Here is a 23,329-nt window from a genome sequence, read left to right as displayed (position 1 = left end):
ATACTTGGTATGAATCTCATGAGAGTGACCCAATTGCATGATTAAATTTAATTGCATGATTAAAATTTTGTTGTTAATACTCCTAATGTTTTTGTCTGGAACAAGATCACTCCTCTTGCTGGGTTTGTGTTGTGAGCTCATGAATTGCTTGCTTTAGAAATACTCATATTCCAGATATTAGAACGAGAATGAGATGTAGCCTAGAAACAGCTATCTGTGATTCTTAAAGCTGTAACATTGGAATAGTCATTTAGGCTCACCAGACTTCAGTGTCCTTTTGTCAGGAATGTTAGTAATAATCATTATATTAACAATGAATGACAGATATTTGTTGAATACTTACTTTGTTTCATTTTCTTTGCTAAGAGATTCAGATAGATTATTTTGAATTTTATAATAAACTTCAATTACAGCACCACTATCATCTCCACACTTCTTCCCATCCACAAGCCCAACCTAAAACATTTCAATGACTTCTTATTGCCAGGATAAAAACTAAAGTCTTTCACACAGCCTACATATTTCTATATCACTGACAGTTTGCCACTTCTGCTAACTCTTCAATTCTCTGCACATCAGACACATTAGGCTTGTCTTTCTTTTTCTTTCTTTCTTTCTTTCTTTCTTTCTTTCTTTCTTTCTTTCTTTCTTTCTTTCTTTCTTTCTTTCTTTCTTCTTTCTTTCTTTCTTCCTTTCTTTCTTTCTTTCTTTCTTTCTTCTTTCTTTTCTTTCTTTCTTCTTTCTTTCTTTTTCTTTCTTTCTTCTTTCTTTCTTCTCTTTTCTTTTTTCCCTAAACACACCTTCCTTCCTTCCTTTCTTCCTTCCTTCCTTCTTTCTTTCTTTCTTTTTCTTTCTTTCTTCTTTCTTTCTCTCTCTCTTTCTCCCTTCCTTCCTACCTTCCTTCCTTCCTTCCTTCCTTCCTTTTCTTCTTTTCCCTAAACACACCATATTTATTCTCCTGCCACTGAAGATACTTGAGGAGGAATATTTGCAACCTACACAAGAAAAGTTCTGTATAATTAGATAAAAGCAGCTCTTTAAATCAAACAGGAAACAACTATTATTTACATAGAAAAAAATTAGCAAATCACTACAAAGAGACAATTTATAAAATAAGTAACACTAGTGGGAATAAACATGAAAATACTCAATTTCACTGGTTTTCAGCAAAATGCAAATTGAACAGAGATAGATTTTTTTTTCCTGTTGAGTCTTCCTAGCATTGACAGAGACAGGCAGGACAAGAGAATTCTTATATCTTTCTTGTACACTTTTATACATACATACTGAGATGCCAGTGGTATGTCTTGCAGCATTATTTATACATCATGAGGAGGTTCTACACCATTCATCTCTATGTAATATATATAAACACAAGAAATAATCTGTGGATAACAGAATATTGATATATTGTTTCAAAGAACACTTGACATTACAGAGAAACTATAAGATGAAGACAACTCCAATATTTCAAATTTTTTATTATGCTGATGAAATACATAAGACCATATTTGCAATAAAGGTAGAAACGAGCAAATGTCACAACAGTGTTTCAACCAAAACACTTGAAAAGTTCTGCCCTCCAAAGAAAAATATCAGATTGAATGCCATGTGTTCACCACTTAGAAACAAGAGTACATGATGCATTTGATGAGCTGATATGCCACCTGCAACTGCTTGTCAAAAACGGAAGTATGTACAGCTTGTAAATAGCATCATTCAAACTAGGATTGTAGAAAACATTTAAATGTAAATCATGAGGAAAAAATACAACTATTTTATAAGTCAGTTAACCTTGATCATTTTTTCTACTTTTACTTTGAAATAATTATAGGCTTACAAGAAGTTGCAAAAATAGTACAGAAAGGTTCTATGTATGATTCACCTAGTTCTTCCCATTTCTTATGTAACTACAGAACAATATCACACCCAGAAAACTGATATTGTTATAGTGTGTATACATAGCTCTATGTCATTTTATTATATGTAGATCTGTGCAATAAACATCAAGATACAGAGCTATCCCATTACCACTGAAATCTTCATGCTAATGTTTATAGCCATTCTCCCTCTCTCTTTCTTCTCATCTCTAAATCCTAACAACTGCTAATCTCTTCACCATCTCTATAATTTTGACATATTGATTTACTCAATTATTTTTATCTTTAGTTTTTATGCATTTGCAAATGTGAATTTTTAAGTAATGACACTTTTATAAATATTTCAGAAATAAACATCACAGCTCTCAAATCTTATCAGAGATTCAGTCAATGTTCAGTGAATATGAATGTGTCTTAATTTTGGTAATTCTAAACCAATGAGTTAATTCAATATACCAGATAAAGTATTGACAGTGGCAACTGCAGAACTAACTAGTATTTGTTCTCAATTTCAGTAAGCAAACCTTCTTTTTAAAAAATCAGTTGATATAACCTTTATAATGAATGGAATCTAATATACCTTATCTACTGATAAGGCTTGGATGTTTTGTCTCCTCCAAATCTTACGTTGAAATGTGACCTCCAATGTTGGAGGTGGGCCTCATGGGAGGTGTTTGGGTCATGGGGGAGAATCTCTCATTAATGGCTTGGTGCTGTCCTCACAGTAACGAGTATATTCTCACACTATGAGTTTCTGCAAATCTGGTTGTTTAAAAGAGTCTGGCACCTCCTCCTTCTCTCTCTCTTACTCCCACTCTCACCATGTCACACAGTGGTTCCTCTTTGCCTTCTGCAATCAGTGAAAACTTCTTGAAGTCCTCACCAGAAGCAGGTGCGAGCACTATGCTTTGTAGACAGCCTGCAGAACCATAAGCCAGATAAACTTCTTTTCTTTAAAAGTTGCCCAGTCTCAGGTATTCCTTTATAGCAATGCAGAATGAATGAACACATCTATTAATCTATTTCCTCCAAAAAGTAGCCATTCATACATGCAAATAAAACATGTATTTAGAAACCATTATAAACCTAATACTGTGTTAATATTGTGTGAAGAAACTTCTAGCTTTTTTTGGCATAGTGTTGAACTAAAGTTTAATTCAGTGCATTCTATACACACTAGACTACCTTCTCTCTCTCTCTCTCTTTTTTTTTTTTGACTTCTAGCTATTTTTTAAGAGATGGGGTTTTGCTCTGTCACTGAGGCTGGGGTGCAGTGGCACGATCATAGTTCATGCACCTCCAACTCCTGGGCTCAAGAGATCCCTCCTGAGCCTCCCGAGTAGCTGAGGCCACAGCCATGCACCACTATGCCCAACTAATTTTTATGTTATTTTTTGTAAAGATGGGGTCTTGCTATATTGCTCAGGCTAGTTTCATACTCCTGGCACCAAGCAATCCTCCCATCTTGGCTTCCCAAACTGCTGAGATTACAGGTGCAAGCCTTCATGCCCAGCCAATCCAGCTCTGAAGAACTTAAAATACAGATAAAGACTTAAGTTATTTTAAAATATTTTATTGTTACAATTTGCTCATTTATTGACAAATGAATGGCTACTAGGTTCTTTTCTATTTTCCCTAAGCGTCGGCCGGCTTGAGAAATAAAGGGACAGAGTACAAAAGAGATAAATTTTAAAGCTGGGCGTCCAGGGGAGACATCACATGTTGGTAGGTTCCGTGATGCTCCACAAGCCGCAAAAAACAGCAAGTTTTTATTAGGGAGTTTCGAAAGGGGAGGGAGTGTGCGAATAGGTGTGGGTCACAGACATCAAGTACTTTACAAGGTAATAGAATATCACAAGGCAAGTGGAGGAAGGGTGAGATCACAGGACCACAGGACCGAGGCAAAATTAAAATTGTTAATGAAGTTTCAGGCACCATTGTCATTGATAACATCTTATCAGGAGACAGGGTTTTGAGATCAACCGGTCTGACCAAAATTTATTAGGTGGGAATTTCCTCTTCCTAATAAGCCTAGGAGTGCTATGGGAGACTGGAGTCTATTTCATCTCTGCAGTCTTGACCATAAGAGACGACCATGCCCAGGTGGGCCAGTTCAGAGACCCACCCCCAGGTGCGTATTCTCTTTCTCAGGGATGTTCCATGCTAAGAAAAAGAATTCAGTGATATTTCTCCCATTTGCTTTTGAAAGAAGAGACACATGGCTCTGCTCCGCCTGGCTCACCGGCGGTCAGAGTTTAAGGTTATCTCTCTTGTTTCCTAAACATTGCTGTTATCTTGTTCTTTTTTCAAGGTGCCCAGATTTCATATTGTTTAAACACATATGCTGTACAATTTGTGCAGTTAATGCAATCATTACAGGGTCCTGAGACGATATACATCCTCCTCAGCTGACAGGATTAAGACATTAAAGTAAAGACAGGCATAGGAAATCACAAGGGTATTGATTGGGGAAGAGATAAGTGTCCATGAAATCTTTACACTTTGTGTTTAGAGATTGCAGTAAAGACAGGCATAAGAAATTATAAAAGTATTAATTTGGGGAACTAATAAATGTCCATAAAATCTTCACAATCCACATTCTTCTGCCATGGCTTCAGCCGGTCCCTCTGTTGGGGGTCCCTGACTTCCTGCAACAGGTTACTGTATAGTTACTACCATACAATTGTTAATTTTAATTTTTTAATTTAATTTTAATTGCAATGACATATTTTTTAATCACTAATATCATCAAAAGATGCCATAACATAAGCAGAAGTTACCATTTGCCTCTGTTCTTTAACTAAAGCTTAAAATATTTTTGTCCTATTTTGGACTGGAGTTCTATTACAATTATCCTTGGATTTGTAGTTCAATTAAACCTTGATAGTCTGATCCAAGGATGTATTCAATCATCTATTGCAGGATGCTAAAGTCATTTTTGCACATTCAGTACCAGATAATCCAGATTTTCTCTATGTTAATAGACATTTGAGCATGGAGAGCAAACTGCGTCAGTCTGTATTGGCTATATTAGTGTAAACTGAGCAGTGCCAAGGCTTCATTTCCTATGTAGAGTAGATTTGGTGTATAAAGAAGTAAATAACTATAAAACAAATAGGCTACTCACAGTAGAAGCAATATGTTCCTTTTGCCAATGAAAATTTTCTAATAATAGCCATAACATATATGTATTCGTTTTATTCTATGGGTACATTTATAAGGTGAGTTAATATATATTTCAGTGATGTTATTAGAAATACAATAATTAGGAAGAATACAACATTATAAGACACTGAGATGTGTTTTGTTATTGTTGTTGCTATTGTTCTTTTGTATTTATTTCTTTGATTGTCTTTGTTTCTTTTCATTCAAAGATAATCTCTACAACATAGTGGCTGAGAATAGGCATTTATATCCAGCTGCAACATTTATCATTTGTGTGTCCTAAATAAGTATCCCATTTGTAAAACGTAATGCTGTTGTTCCTGTTTCAGAGTGGTTTTAAGGAACAGATTAGTTTACCTTGTAGGCAGTATAATACCTGACACACAGTAAGAGCTCAATAAATGTTGATGACTATTAATATAGTTATTATTATATTTAGTACAAATATTTTGAGGAAAGTTTAAAGATTTATCAGTATATAATATCCACAGTTGTCTCTTTAGAAGTCTCATAATATTAATAATAATCCTGAATAATTTATCTGAAATTGAATGTAATGACAAAATGAAGGTATTTCACCCCACTCTTCTTGACGCCAACTAAAACCAAAGAAAATGGAAAACAGAGGAGAAAATTTATTCTGCAATAAAACATAGAAGGCACAGATAAACCAGAAACTATGAACGAGAGCTGCCAAAGCCAATGGAATTCATACCAAATTAAGAAAGCTTTCTGAGAGGATGTCAGCACCTATCAATCTTTTACATCTTACTGTCTCCCTGTGATTAGTCAAGCCCAAGGAGCTCAACTAGTGACTCTTCTTGTAATAACAATGTGAGGAGAAGTGAAAAGTGTGGGAGTATCACCATAGCTATTTCACACTATAGAGAAGCAGAGGAAGAGGGCAGAATGAGGAATTGGGGAGAGAAGACAACCTTAGCAGAGGCAGAGTGCCAGAGCGGAAGGACACGCCATGAGTGCAGCCAGTTTTGACTGTGGATCAAAGTCAACCAAAGATAAATCAACATTGTTGTGGGCTGAATTGTGTCCTCCCACCCCCTGCCAAAATTATATGTTGAAAATCTAACCTCCAATGTGGCTGTATTTGGAAAGTGGCTATTTAAGAATGTAACTGAGGTTAAGTGAGGTCACAGGTGGGGCCTTAATCCCATCTGACTGGTGTTCTTAGAAGAAGAAAGACCAAGGATGCACATACACAGGAGGAAGGCCACGTGAGGACACAGAAAGAAGGTGGCAATCTGAAAGCCAAAGAGAAGTGCCTTGGGAAAAACCGAAGCTGCTGACACCTTGATATTGGATTTCAGTCTCTTAAACTGTGATAAATTAATTTCTGCTCTTTAAGCCATCTAGTTTGTGATATTTTGTTATGTCAGCCCTAGCAAACTAATACAAACACTAACTCTGAATTTAAAATATAATGAAGCAAAAACCTTTGGCACTGCGGGGCTTTTCTCTAGGCCACTTATATCTAATTCCAAAAAGAGACACAATGGTGACAAGGTACAAGACAGAGAAGGTGTGAAGGCATTGTGAGACAGCATAACTACATTGAAGCTTTCCATTTATGCATCTTTTTAAACAAATACTGATTACAACTTCTGTCATATTGCTAAATAGAATAGCCATAATTCAAAGGTGAGCCGTAGTCAGAAAGAAATCTGCTTTATATCTAAGTAGACATCCAATAAGAATTTTCCATTCTTATAACATGATTGGGTCTTTCTTAACTCAAGGAATTATAAAGACAAAAAGTGACTATAAATTCACCCTTCTTTTAGCTTTTGAAAAAGCTAAAATCTTACTTAGAACATTTAAGTAAAAAAAAGTGCTTTTCCTACTGCCTCAGTCACCACTTACACAGCTAATCCTAAAAGTTTTCTGTGATTTCTTTTAAAAACAACTTATGCATATATCTATCTACTAATCTCTTCAGTCATTTATTTTTATTAAAAATTACATAAAAGTATATTACTAAACACAATTTTTTGTGCCTTGCCTTTTTTACTTATTATTACATCTTAGAAATTTTTCTTTTTCATATATATAAGTCTACCTAATTCTTTTAAACAGCAGCATATTCCACAATCAAGTTAAAGATTCTATTACTAAAAGACTTTGGTGTTTTCAATTTTTTTGTATCATAAACACTTCAATGAGCATTCTCGTGCATATATCACAGAGCTGTTTTTAAGAATACTCATTGGATAAATTCCTAGCAGTAGAATTTCTGGGTAAAAGGATATCAGAACTTTAAATTTTTATAAATATTGAACATGGGAAATGTTCAATATGCAACAAGACAAAATAATCAATGAAATTACAATAGGAAAACAGATGGAATGTACAAATTAGCAAGGAAAAATGAAAAAGGCAATAACTATAGAAAATGTAACCCCAATTATAGATATCAAAAAGACAAATATATACTATTAAAATGTTTATATGCAGAATATAAACATACCTGAGCACATAGCAATATTAAATAACTCACAGCAAATGACTAGAATGATTGAGGTAAAACAAGAAAAAGATATCGAAATGATACAAAGAAGAGCCACATGCTTATAATTAGCGATTCTAAAGAAACCAAGAAAACTGAGTAGAACAATCTAGGACATGCAAATACGAAGTAAAAATTTGCAATTTCTGTTTCAGGAAAAAAATTATAGGGAATAATCAAAACCAAAATGTATCTTGGTGAAGTAAAGAATAACTTATAAATCTATGCAGAAAAAGTAAAAAAAAAAGAATTAACAGAAAGATTGTTCTCATATTTTTCACAAAGATGATACAGTTCCATAAAGACATACAATTTTACTTTAAGTGAACAACACTTTTCAAAATTGACATATATTAGTTCCAATAAAAATACTAATATGAGTCAAATTGTTATATAGCAAATAATCCATGTTGTGATCATGAGACAAGAAATCAATAATAAAAATAGAAAACAAATCAAAACTTTTAAAAGTTGGGAAATGAAATTATTTTAAATTAAAACTGGATCAAAGAACAAGTATAATATGCCAAAAATCTGTAACTATAACATATATGTCAGAACCTATGGTACATGACTAAAATAGTTTCCACAGGAAATTTCATAACATTAAAAACACTCAGAAACCACTTAAAATTTTAAAACACTTTTTAAAGGAAAAAAATGTATTTGCTTGAAGAAGTTAAAGAAAAAAAACAGGACTAAACAAAAGCAAAACAGAAAAAAGCCATTAACAACAACAACAACAACAAACTCCAGAAAAGTATGAACTAGAACAATAATAACAGCAAACACATATACTGCCTATTCAGGTGTTCTTTTAAATGTGTAAATCAATTATTAAAATTTTTAATCTTTATTGATTACTGTATAAAGTAGACAACTATTATTATTTTCATTTTATAAGTGAGAAAACCGAATCATGTAGGTGTTAAGTAAGTTATGCAAGGTCATGCTGCAGTGGAACTGAGATTTGAAAACAGGCAGTTTGACTCCAAAGCCTTTACTCTTAATGACTATACTATTAGAACTAGTTGATAAATCAGAGTCTGTTCTTAGAAAAGGTAAAATATGAAAACGAGAAAGCATGAAATCGCACAATTGGTCATGAGAACAGAGAAATGAATTCAGCTACAGAGAAAATTCAAAGAAGATAAATAAAATGCTTTGCTTAATTCTACGCAATTAAATTTAAAATTCTTAAAGAAGCTGTTGATTAGCTAGGGAAATATAAATTTTAAAAATTAGCTCCAGAAAAAATAGCTACTTGTGGAAGGCACTGAGAGAACAGCCAGAGTTATTCCAAAGAGACACTGATGAAGAATTTTTCTTTTTCTTTTCCTTTCTTTCTTTCTTTCTTTCTTTCTTTCTTTCTTTCTTTCTTTCTTTCTTTCTTTCTTTCTTTCTTTCTTTTCCTTCCTTCCTTCCTTCCTTCCTTCCTTCCTTCCTTCCTTCCTTCCTTCTTTCTTTCTTTCTCTCTTTCTTTTTTTTTTTTTTGAGATAGGGTCTCACATTGTCCCCCAGGCTGGAGTGCAGTAGTGTCATCTTGGCTCACTGCACCCTCGACCTCCTGTGTTCAAGTGGTTCTCCTGCCTCAGCCTCTCAACAAGCTGGGACTATAGGCATTTTTGTATTTTAAGTAGAGATGGGGTTTCACCATGTTACCCAGGATGGTATCGAATTCCTGAGCTAAAGTAATCCATCCACCCTGGTTTCCCAGAATGCCAGGATTGCAGGTGTGAGCCACCACCCCCGGCCATTATGAAGATTATTTTATCAAATCTTTAATTAGTAAAAACACAAATACCCTGCAAACTGTTGCAAATTACAGAGAAGATAATCTTACAATTTTTTATAATGCCAGAATATTATTATTACCAAAACCTAACAAAGGTAGACTTTTATAACAGTCAAGATGGAGTAACTAGGAATGGATTTGTCTTCCTTCATGAAACATCTAAAAAACTGAATACAGTATATGCCACAAGGTTAGATTCCTATATAGTTAGAGAAGTTAAATTTTCAGATAAAATCTTCCTACAACAAAGCATTAGATCAAAATGGCTGTATAGTTGACATTTACTGAACATTTCAGAATAAATAATATCAACTGTCTACAAAAGCTTTCAGAAAAGAGACCACTTTTTTTTCTTTTTTCTTTCTTTTTTTTTTTTTTTTTTTTTGAGACGGAGTCTCGCCCTGTCGCCCAGGCTGGAGTGCAGTGGCACAATCTCCGCTCACTGCAAGCTCTGCCTCCCGAGTTTACACCATTCTCGTGCCTCAGCCTCCCGAGTAGCTGGGACTACAGGCGCCGGCCACCACGCTCGGCCAATTTTTTTGTATTTTCAGTAGAGACGAGGTTTCACTGTGTTAGCCAGGATGGTCTCCAACTCCTGAATTCATGATCCGCCCACCTTGGCCTCCCAAAGTGCAAAAGAGACCACTCTTAAACTCATTTCATAGGGTCAGCATTACTCTGATGCTAAAATATGACAAAGACATTACAAGGAAAAGACAGATTAATGCTCCTTATGAACACAGATAAAAAAATCCTCATTTAAATTATGACTTATAAAACCCAGCAATATATTAATAGGATGATATACCTTTACCAAGTGGGGTTTTTCTAAGAATGCATAGTGGAATTAATAATTGAATATCAACTTATGAATGTAGTCATATTAACTGGCTTTTAAAGAAACTATATGATAATCTCAATTTAGTAGAGAAACGTCTAAAAAATTAGTTAGACTCATTGATGATGAAATATTTAGCAAATGAAGACTAGAAGAAAACTTTGTGAACTTCAACAAAAAACTAAAACTCACATTATGTAAGTGAAAGTTTGAACATTTTTTGCCTAAAATTAGAAAGAAGACAAGGATATCCTCTTATCATTCGTATCCAACACTTTACTAAAATTCTGGCCAGTGTAATAAGGCAAGAAAAATCACACAGATCAAGGTGTAGAAAGAATTAAAACTATCTCTATTCAGAGCAACATGAGCGTCTACACAAAATCCCAAAAATCTCAAGGTCAATGTACAAAAAAAAATTTTATAGAAACTATTAGAATGAACTCATGGTTTTTGAAATGCATATTTTCTAGTTATGTCCTCTGAAAAGGCTTAGAAACAATGACCAACCCCAAAGCAATGATCGATCACTCTTAGAGAGCCTATTAAGGTCTCTAAATACAATTTCTTACAAACAAAAACAAAAACAGAACTCTTTGAAGAAATGGCTAATTCCAGCTCTGTGGCAAGAAATATACAAGATAAGCCTAAAACACATTGTCTTATAGCAAGCAAGGAAGCTATTGAAACCTACCCAAGCTAGATCAAAAACAGAGTCTAACTAAACAGTTCCCTCAGATGGACAACTGGTCAAAGACAGTCTTCAGATAGACAACCGAACATGAAAGAGTATCCTACCTACAATGGATCAACATACATCAATATACAATGTTAACATTCATAAATTTCTAACAATACTTAAATGAGAAAGACATAATGCCCATCATTCATTTTTGGATTATGTGAAGAAATCAACTCATTACTCTGAAAAGTGACCCCAAAAATGGCAGAATTAAGAATGTGTCATGCATTTTTAAAATTGTACTCATTAATCATGTAATTGATGAGGGCAATTTCAGTGTAGAAAACTTCCATCTAATAAATTAAGAAGGGAAGACAGTTTCATGTAGTATCACCATGTCAAAAATCTGAACACAGTAACTGATCTAAGATAGAGTCATCATTATGTGAATGGCAATGAGTGTCTTACAATATATAAATCAGGGTGACAATAACCAAACTCACCATTTAATTTTAAAATAAAAAGTGAAAGATTATAAGATATTTGGGACCTACTGATACGACATATTAGGAAATGAAAAACATCACCTATATAGTTTTCTTGCAAAACAAAAAACAAAAAATGAAACCACATAAAGCTATGTCTCTAGCTCACACAGAGACAGAGGAGCATGTGAATAACTCCACTGAGAATGTGGAAAATCTATAAGGTAAATAACTCGGTTTACTATAGCGATAGATAGTAAGAGGAAAATTGAGATTAAAAACTTACAGCTTAAAAAGTCTTAAAAGACAAAATGTAAATTAGTTGTTGCCAAGGGTGTGGGGAAGAACAGAGTTGAGAATGATTGCTAATGAGTACGAGGTTTCTTTTTATGGTGATGAAAATGTTCTAAAATTAGAGTAGTGCTAATTTAACAACACTGTGAATATACTAAGAAACACTGAATTATACACTCTAAAACGGTGAATCTTGTAATATATAAAGTGTATCTCACTACAATTATTACTTAAGGAGAGAGATAAAAGACATTACCAAGCAAATACAATGTGTGGACAATGTTTAAATGTTGATTTGAAAAATCAATTATAATTAAAATTGGTCAGAGACTTGGGTTTGTGTCTGGTTTATATAAAATTTGTCTACCATAGAATTATTTCTAAATCTTCCCTATGCTTTCTTCTATAATCTTTATAATTTACTTTTGTATAGAAATAATTGCTTTTTAAAATATATTGTTTTCCTAATGTCTAGAGACAATTAGGGAGATACCAACAATAAAGAATAATCGATGATATGAAAGAATCATTAACTTTAGGAATGACAATAATATTATTTTTAAGTCCTTATCTTTTAGGCCTGCATGCTAATAATTTAATATTGAAATGCTATATCTCTGTAATGTTCCTCTATTATGACCTGAAGGGAGGTGTACAGATAAAAAGAAACTTTTCTGCAGATTAATATTTCTTGAAGCTCAGTGGTGGGCACGTAGAAATTTATTATATTAATTACTGTCTTTTTTATATATGTTTCAAACTTGCCATTATAAAAAAGCAGGTAAAATATTATTAAGGTCCAGGAAAGAAGAGTATGATAAATTGAAATATACACCTTTTTCTTGGAGAGGAATTTTCAATATTTAAAGGTGTAATTTCTCTCTAAATTAATCTAGAAATTTGATATCATACTGATAAAAATATGAACAGAATAATTTTAATCTGACAAACTGATTTTAAAGTTCCTAATACGAAATAGCTGTAAGATTTGCCAGGAAAATTCTGAAAAACAAACAAGCAAGCAAAGAATCCTAAAGGAATATGTATGAGAAAGAGAAACCAAAACTACTAGATGTGAAAATATTTTCTAATGCTATTATTTTGGAATTGGCTCATGGATAGTCAGATCACTGAAACAGAAGAGACTATCAGAATTAGACTCAAACATAGATGTCTTGTTATATGATGAACATGGCATTTCAAATCAGTGGAGAAAAGATGGGTCGTTTCCTTAGCAATGTTGGGAAACTAAGCAGTCATTTTAAAAAGGAGGAAGAAAGAAAAAAAAATGCTAGATTTGTATTTTGTTCAACACATCAAAATCCTATCTTATCCAACACAGAGCTACACATTTTAAAAAGCAATGATTTTCATATAAAAGCAAATCACAAAAATTCTGGAAGAAAGCATAAGAAAAGTTTTAGAAATAATCTTATGGTAGAAAAATTTTTTATACACAACGTAAACCCAAGTCTCTGACCAAAATAAATTGGTAAATTGAAAGCTTTCATAAAGCTCTAAATTTAATAAAACATAAAAGGGCCATTAAAATGTTCTATATGTTTCTTTCTATTAATTTATCAAAATGTACACATAAAAACCATGAATTTCGATACTCACAAAAGCAAGTGAATAGTTGAAGACTTTTTTGTGACATATGCAAGAGAAAGAAAGGCTCATTTGCTTATTTACTATAAGGAAAAATGCAGGTAAAAATCCACTAAGTACTCTTTTTAAAAATTTAATATTATTTTATTTTAAGTTCCAGGATACATGTGCAGGACATGCGGGTTTGTCACATAGGTAAATGTGTGCCACACTGATTTGCTGTGCCTATCAACCCATCACTTACATATTCAGCCCCACATGCACTAGCTATTTATCCTGATGCTCTCCCTCCCCTGCTCGCCCTGCCCATGTGTGTTGTTCCCCTCCCTGCGTTGTGTTCTCATTGTTCAGCTCCCACTTATAAGTGAGAACATACAGTATTTCCTTTTCTGTTTCTATGTTAGTTTGCTGAGGACAATGGCTTCCAGCTCCATCCAGGTCCCTGCAAAGGACAAGATCTCATTCTTTTTTATGGCTGTGTAGTATTCCATGGTGTATGTGTACCACATTTTCTTTATCCAGTCTATCACTGATGGGCATTTTGGTTGATTCCAAGTCTTTGATACTGTGAATAGTGCTGCAATGAACATATGCATGCATGTATCTTTATAATAGGATGATTTATATTCCTTTGGATATATACCCAGTAATGGGGTTGCTGGGCCAAATGATATTTCTGGTTCTAAATCTTTGAGGAATAGCCACACCATCTTCCACAATGGTGGAAATTATTTACATTCCCACCAACAGCATAAAAGTGTTCCTATTTCTCCACGACCTCACCAGCCTCTGTTGTTTCTTGACTTTTTAATAATTGCCATTCTGCCTAGTGTGGGATGTTACCTCATTGTAGTTTTGATTTGCATTTCTCTAATGATTAGTGATGTTGGTCTTTTTTTCATATATTTGCTGGCTGCATAAATGTCTTCTTTTGAGAAGTCTCTGTTCATGTCCCTTGCCCACTTTTTAATGGGGTTGCTTGTTTTTTTTTTTTCTTTTACATTTGTTTAAGTTTCTTGTCAATTCTGGATGTTAGACCTTTGTCAGATGGATAGATTGCAAAAATTTTCCCCTACTCCGTAGGTTGTGTGTTCATGCTGATAATAGTTTCTTTTTTGTGCAGAAGCTCTTTAATTTAATTAGATCTCATTTGTCAATTTTTGCTTTTGTCACAATTGCTTTTGAAATCTTTGCCCATGCTTATGTTCTGAATGCTATTGCCTAGATTTTCTTGTAGGGTTTTATAATTTTGAGTTTTACATTAAGTCTTTAATCCATCTTGAGTTAATTTTTGTATATGGTGTAAGGAAGAGGTCCAGTTTTAATTTTCTGCATATGGCTAGCCAGTTTTCCCAGAATCACTTATGAAATAGGGAATCCTTTCCTCATTGCTTGTTTCTTCAGGTTTGTCAAAGATCAAATTGTTGTAGATGTGCAGTCTAATTTCTGAGATCTCTATTCTGTTCCATTGGTCTATGTGTCTGTTTTTGTACTAGTACCATGCTGTTTTGCTTACTGTAGCCTTGTAGTATAGTTTGAAGTCATGGTAGAGTGATGCCTCCAGCTTTGTTCTTTTTGCTTAGGATTGCATTGGCTGTATGGGCTCTTTTTTCTTTCCATATGAATGTTAAAGTAAGTTTTTCTAATTCTGTGAAGAATGTCAATGGTAGTTTAATGGGAATAGCATTAAATGTATAAATTACTTTGTGCAATATGGCCATTTTCACAATATTGATTTTTTCTATCCATGAACATGAAATGTTTTTATATTTTTTTGAGTCCTCTCTGATTTCCTTGAGCAGTGGTTTGTTGTTCTCCTTGAAGACGTCCTTCACATCCCTTGTTAGCTGTATTCCTAGGTATTTTATTCTCTTCGTAGCAATTGTGAATGGGAGTTCATTCATGATTTGGCTCTCTGCTTAACTATGGTTGGTGTATAGGAATGTTTGTGCTTTTTGCACATTGATTTTGTAAAATGGCCAATGGCATACGGAGTAAGTTCATAGAAAAGTACAAATTTGTTATAAATTCAGGAAAATATACCTAATCTTACTCATAAATAAAATCAATATAAAACACAATAGGATTCTAATTTTTACATGTTACATTGCCAAAAAAAAATTTCAATTAATGCACAGGATTTGTGGATGTGCAGGAAAATAAATTCTTCAGTAATGTTGGTGAGACTGTAAGTAGGTTTAAACTTGTTTGATAAAGTTTAATTTAATTGTATGCTGAACCCAAAAGAGAATATGAACAATGAAAAGTGAACCTATAGAGATGTAGGTTAAAAATCATGAAACTATCATATATATGTATATATATATATGATTTAATATATTTTTTATAATATAAACTACTTCATATACTTCTATATAATCTGTGTGTGTGTATGTACAGACATACACACTGTATATATGAGGTAGTTTGTGTGTGTATATATATAGTATGTGTATAGTATATAGTGTGTGTATATAAATAGTATGTGTATATAAATAGTATGTGTGTATTTATATACAACCCTTGTGTGCATGTGTGTGTAAATTTAACAGTGAATATGTTGCATATATTGATAGGGATTTTTCTGTTTTAGAAATAGTTTACATATAAGTAAAAAGTGAGATCTAATATGAACCTTGTGGAGTTTAATTGGATAGAAAGCGGCAGTGTGAACTCATGGTTTTTTAATATATATTCAGATAGATATAGGAAATCAAATAGGTATGTATATATAATATGTGAGTTGGTATATTTATATTTCTTTTTTCTGTCCACTGAAAGAATCTAGGAGCAATGATACTCCTAAAGCGATGACTATAGTTAGTACTTAAATCTAGGTTTCTAAGCACTATAATAAAGGAAACTAGAGCTTCTTGGAAAAATCAACAATCTTAGGGCTGGGGCAGAAGAATTGTAAGATGAACCCGGAATATTTTATAGCACCAAAAGCAAGACAGAGATTGCACAAGAGATGGAAACATGTCAAAAAGATACAGAAGCCAAACTAAGAAACTCCCAATAGCCAAATTTGGAACAACGAGAAACAAAATAATTAATAGTAGCATTTAGTTATAACCCAGAGTATAAAATAAATATCCATGGGTCTATATAGATATGAATAAATAATTGAGCAAATAAATAAATGGAGACGTAGCAGCCCTTTCTTACCAGAGAAGGAATGAAGGAAACACAAATTCATCGTTGGGTAAACATGACTGTAATAATTATTCCAACCAAGATCCACCAGTGAATGAAAAATACAGTGAGTGAAAGTTGGCAGAGAAATAGAATATTCACAGAGTCCCAAAATATCTCCTTCAAGATATTTGCCTATTAAAAAAGGAAAATAGTAACTATACTTGAGAAACCTGGCAAACATCACCTTTGTCATGTAATAGAGGTTTACACCACTAGTGACAATATATACATGGGAAAATCTTTTTCCTCTCGTTATGATTCAGTGAAAAAGAGACATTACTTCTGTCATTTTCTTCCCAAAATATACTACCTCATTCTAATGAGGGGAAAACATCAGACAAACCCAAACTGAAAGACAGTCTATAAAATTAGTGACCAGTACTCATGAAAGGTGTCACAATAGGGAAAGATAACGAAAGACTGAAAAACTGTCACAGATGAAAAAAACTAAGGAGTCATAACAAATAATGCAAGGTAGAATCCTACCTGGATTATGGAATATATATATATATTTTATATATATATATGAAAAACTGAAATTTGAACAGGTCTGTAGTTCAGCCAACAGTATCATCCCGATGTTAACTTCCTGGTTTTGATAATTGTACTATGATTTTGTAAATTATTAACATTGTGGAAATCTGAGTAAAGCTATGCATGAACTCGGTACTATATTTGCCAGTATTCTATAAGTCTAAAATTATTTTAAAATAAAAAGGATTTTAAAACTTACTATAGAAAAATTATGTAAGTAGATGTACTTCTAGAAGTTTATCTTTGAAATTCAGTAAAAGAAAATTATGCCACTTCAACAATTAATCTCACACTTTTACTATAAAAACTTGCTATATGTAAAAAATAGTGCTTGTGTATGTGTGTGTGCACACACACACGTACACTTAAGCTGGGTTCAAAGGCACTAATTACAGACAGTATTGAAAATCTCATCTTCTTCTCCTAAAATTGAAAGAATTTTAATCTCAGTCACAGTTATTACATGCTTTTTTCTTTTTTTTTTTGTTATTTTCTTTCACTGGAGCTGCCAGTGTTTCATGCTTTTTTCTATCAAAGAGGAGAAACTGGGAAGAAAACTTATGTCTTTTAGAACAAAGAATTTTTTTTAAGAAAGCAAAATGTTTGCTCAGAAGTAAAAGAATGACCAAATAATTCCTTTTTAAAACACTTACTCTACACATATTCTCCAACATGCATGTAAACTTAAATCAACCAGGATTTCTGTAATGGAACACCCTGAAACTACAAAAGAGAATCAAGTACATAGAAACATTTTATGGAAAAACATAAATCAGTTGTAAAATTTCAAGTAAGCCAAAATAGTGTGTATTTTATGTTCCGACTTGTGCTTTATGTCAGCAGATATACGTGTTTTTAGGTGAGAATTTCTCACAGGATCTCCAAGAAAATTTTGATAGTGGCCACCTCTGGAAATTAGAGTTTAGGGGATAGAGTTAAAAAGTGGTACTTTTAATTTTACATTCTTTTACTTCATTACATTTTTATTATGAGCCTCTATTATTTTCATAATACAAATATTAAAAGGAAAATTATGTTGGTATTTGGAAATAAAATTGCTCAGTATGTACCATTGAATATAAATAGAACAATTGAAAGACACTTCAGAAAAATACTTAGCTGCTTAATGTGAGAACACTTATTTTTCACACTTAAAATTGCCCAAAGATGGAAATGATCATCTTTCATCATGTAGACACTGCTAATGAGGTGTTCAGATATAGACTCACAGCACAAGACAATCACTTAGAAGAAATCTTGTGTAGAGAATACAAGCATTTGGAAGAGTAGTTGGACTGGCTGGTTTTTAGATCCCTTCCCTTATATCCTTCAGATTGTAGTATCTTTTCTTAAAGTACATAAAATGATGTCATGCTTCAATGATAATGTACATTTATATAACAAAGAGAATTTTTCATCTTCTCTGAATTTTTTAAATTCTTGAATGATAGAAAAACTATTATTATGGTTCTCAAATATTTAGATGTTTGAATATTTTAAATTGGCATATTCGGATGTCACAATCTCCCAAACAAGGGAGTCAATTAGAACAACTTGAAAGTGAACAGTGAGTCACATTTATTTAATTCAGTCACGTCAATGTTCTTTTCTATGCAAATGAAAACAAAATGTATATGCAACCTTCAAATTTAAACACAGGACTTAGTGGAAGGACAGGTAGAAGATTTAGGTTGTTGACATCAAAGAAGCCACCCATTATCTACCAGAAGAGCAAAGCACGCATAAGGTAAGTTTGGTCATCATAATTTAAGGTGATTAACTTTTAGATCTCAGCTTAAAACAAAAGGTGTTGGACTCAAACTTCATTCAAGTTTAGCAGAAATCTAAAATCTGGGTGGGAAATATTATTCATTTATTCATTTATTTGCTTGAAAACTATTTATGGAGCACCTACTATATTCCAGACACTTTTCTACACACAGGAAGATAGTGGAGAAAGACAAGTCCCTACTATCGTGCAGATTACATTCTGAAGGAAGATGATATTTTAAAAGACAAATAAAACAACTTTACATACAGTTAAGTGCTCTGAAGAAAATAGGGCAGTGAGTTAAAGAGTAATGGGCAGGAAATCCCCCTTGAAGGGTTGAATTGAGTTGAAAAGTAATTTATACAAAAACATTGAGACGAAGTATTCCAAGTAGAGGGATCAGCTAGTGAAAAAGGTCCCGAAATGAATCAAAAATAACTCCCTTAACTTGTCCAAGGAACAAGAAGGCCACTGTGATTAAAATGTAGGTAGAGGAAAACAGATTGAGGAAGAAAAAGAAATGAAACTCTCTGTTCTGTTCTTATCTGTGACTTGATTTCAATCGTATTTGAGTAAAAATATTTTGTGGCTATTAAATCTTTCCTATGAATCTCTATGCTCTTTGAAAAGTATCAAGCTGGCATACTATAACTGTTTTATTAGTCTTTCAGTTTTCTTCCCCATTAGTCACTTGGAACAGTGAGTTATAGATGATAGATAGATAGAACAGTGAGTTATAGATGATAGATTAGATAGATAGAACAGTGAGTTATAGATGATAGATTAGATAGATAGATGATAGATGATAGATAGATAGATAGATGATAGATATAGATATAGATATATATGAATGATTGAAAGCAAAGAAAGTAGCTAAAAAGAAAAATCTGTTAAAGGATCTAGGAAACTTTGAAAGAATTGTCAGGTCTGTTGGCAAGATGAACTGCTAGAGTAGGGTAACATTCTGCTTTGATTGTAGTTCTCTTCTGGAAAGGATTTTTCCTATGAATTGAAATTTCTATGTGTTCAACAAAGCTTTAGAGGCATCCATCTAAATATTCATCTAGCTGAATATTTGAGAGATAGCTAGGAGTAGAATCAATGTGAGTGTAGCATTTGCCAACTTAAATCTCACCACTAAATTAACAGATGGAGAGAAAAATTATTAAACGGTATAAATGTCACCTTCACTTTTTTGATACAAGCAAAGAAATGTGTGCCGGCTTGGTTAGAAGATTTTTGCTGGACAGATGTATGCTCAGATCCAGCCTATTTATTAGAGAACACTCTCAGCTCTCATTTTCAATTTTAATCACTGTGTCAATTTTAAAAGGGCAGTTCTCATTACATAAACATTTGGAAGTTATAAAGCTGAAAGGTCAGGGATAGCCAAGACAAAAGATAACATGCCACCAGCTGGCATAAACTTCCATGAGCAAAACTTTCCTCCCAGCAAGCCTAACCCTCAGACACCAAGACCCTAGCACATACGAACCATTGTTAAACATTTTCCTGTTTGTCCAACTAAGTATTTTATTTGTGGGGACATAGTTGCACATATTATTCTACCGGAAGATTATGGAGGGTAGAATTCTTCAAAAAAACTGTATGACAATTAGTATCATAATTTGACTTAACCAAATATCTTTAGATTAATAATCATAACTGCTACTGTTATTCAGCAATAACTCTGTATCAATTGTTCACTCTCTGTTATTTCAGTTAATCCTTACCACATCTTTGTGAGGTAGGTATTATCAACAATATACAGAAATAGAAATTAGGATTTAGGGAATTTAAGCAATTTTCTTAATTATAATTCAACAGGTATGTGGCAGATACAACTTTTACCCAGATCTATCTAACTTCAAAACATGGTATTAATCTCTATATTGGGCTATCTCCTTGAATAAGTGCAGCTTAAGTTGAAGGTTTTACTTTAGATACCCTAAAATTTGTACTGGAGGATTCAAGAAATCCTAAAACACCTGGGAGAAAAGAAAGCATGAATCTTTGACATCACAGTATTTTTATCACCTTTATCTAAAAAGGTGCAATATAAACTGAAAGTTCTAAAAAGGACTGGTTGAACTGTTAGTTAAATATAGGAGAATAAAGGTCTATTTTCTTATTCTTTTTCTTTGAAACTCATGAAAAATTATGTATATGTATAATTATATATATAATTATATACTCTGTATATAAGATATATAAAATATATAGACAAAGATGAAATTTGACCTATTTATTTCTCAGACTTTTCTTTTTTCTTTTTTTTTTTTTTTTCAGATGGAGTCTCACTCTGTCACCCAGGCTGGAGTAGTACAGTGGCACAATCTCGGCTCACTGCAACCTCTGCCTCCCAGGTTCAAGTGATTCTCCTGCCTCAGCATCTGGAGTAGCTGGGATTATAGGCGCATGCCATCATGCCTAGCTATTTTTTTTTTTTTTTTTTTTTTTACAGACAAGGTTTCACCATGTTGGTCAGGCTGGTCTTGAACTCCTGACCTGATGATCCACCTGGCTTGGCCTCCCAAAGTTCTGGGATTATAGGCATGAGCCACCACGCCCCGCTGACTTTTCTTAAAATTAAGAAGCCTTGTCTTAAGTGGCCTATATGAATATCCTTTGATTATAGAGACAAGAACTAGGAGTATATCTGTATCACATGAGAGAATGGATAAGACCCTGGTAAAACCTTGTCTGAGATCACAAAATCCAAATGAATGTGGAGCTGAAGGGGAAATTGTGCTGGTCATGAAGTTGTAAGTTCATTGTGTTAGAGGATCAAGGAAGAAAAGTACAAAGGGTTAGTAACACAGAAAGCTGTGACCTAAAAAGCTGTCTTCAATAAACCTCTTACATTAACAACAATAACACAGACTGGAAAGTTGCCCCCAGGACAAAGGAAAATAAACTTATTGAGGATACTTGCAACAGCAATTCCAAGAAGATGCTGACTGGCTCATTTTACTATTTCTGTTTCTCCCCAAGTGATTCTTCAATGAATAGCTTCATTGAAAGTAATAATAACAATCCAATTAGTATGAAACTCTTTAGGCAGGCAAGAGGGTAAATAAAGAAGAATCAGAACACAAGGAAAATACAGATGACAGACCTAAGAGTAAATACACAAGGAAACAGAAAAAGAAACTGCAAGAATAGTTCTTTATAGATGTTGTTGTATTTTTGAAAATAAAGAAAAACTATGTTTTTTCAAAGATGAAATTACTCAAAATCAAGAGGTGAGTTTGAACCAACAAACCTTTAAGACAAATTATAGGAGGAAAACAAATACATTAAGAGAAGAAAAGCACATTAAACACAACAACCACAAAATACAACCACATGTGTTTACAAATATAGGGAGTGATAGATAAGATAGAGAAAATCACACAGAACAACATTTAAAGAGATCTTATAGAGATCCTACTTCTGGTGATAATGGAAGGCCTTGTATTGAATTAACTCTTTCCATGTAAAACAGTTATAACAAAATATTTATAAACAACAACAACAACATTTTGAGCTACTGGAGTGACTAGAAATAGGCAGAAGCTGGAAGAAAGTGGAATCTTAAAAGAAAAAAAGAACTGCACTGCTATATATACATTTAACACACCTTTTTAACTGAGGGCATTTCCCAGTTCTAATAGCATAAAGAATCTAAAACCTAAACAAAAAGTCATAGTCTTGAAGAATCAGAGGACCAAGTTTACTGCTGCCACAAAATTTCAGAAAAGAAAATATAAAAATTAGTCTATAAATTCTGATTAAATCTTTGGTTTACTCAAAGTTGCAAATAAATGGACTGACTCCAAAGAGAGCAGAAGGAAACACTGCTGGAAAGTTTAAAGAACCAAGTAGAAATTTAATTGCTCCTGGGAAGGAGAGACAAAGCTGAAAGTTTGAGTCAAGCTCAGTTAACTACCTGCTAGAACTAAAACAGTACTCTTCAGAGGAAGATAACAAAATCTAGAGTCTCTACAATATATTACCTAAAATGTCTAGTATAATATAAAACATTATGAAACCTTAAAAAAAAACAGAAAAGTGTTCACATAATAAAGAGAAAAATCAGCCAGTTGAAACCAAACCTTAGATGACCCAGATGTCAGAACTAGTATACAGGAATTTAAAATAATTACTACAAATATTGCCTAAAACCAAGTAAAACAAAGTCATAATAAATTAATGGATGGACTACCTCAACAGAGAAATAGAGACTATTTTTTAAAAAGCAAGTTAAAATTTGGAATCTAAATAAAATATCTGAAATTATAAATTCACTGGTTAGGCTTAAGAGCAGCTTGGGAATATCCCCAGTAAAATTAATGGTAGGTCAATAGAAAATATTCAGTCTGAAAAATAGAAGGACTGGGAAAAGCATGTCTCAATGGCCTTTGAGACTATATCAGAAAATCAATTATAAATGTAACATAGCCTCAGAAGATGAGAGAGTCGATCAGGAAAAATTATTTTTAAATACTAGCAATTTTCAAAAATAGATAGTAAAAAACATAGAATGTAGAAAGCTGAATGAAACCAAGCAGTCTAA

Source organism: Symphalangus syndactylus, chromosome 10 (assembly GCF_028878055.3).
Source record: "Symphalangus syndactylus isolate Jambi chromosome 10, NHGRI_mSymSyn1-v2.1_pri, whole genome shotgun sequence".
NCBI lineage: Eukaryota > Metazoa > Chordata > Mammalia > Primates > Hylobatidae > Symphalangus > Symphalangus syndactylus.
Note: the sequence above shows the minus strand (reverse complement) of the source record.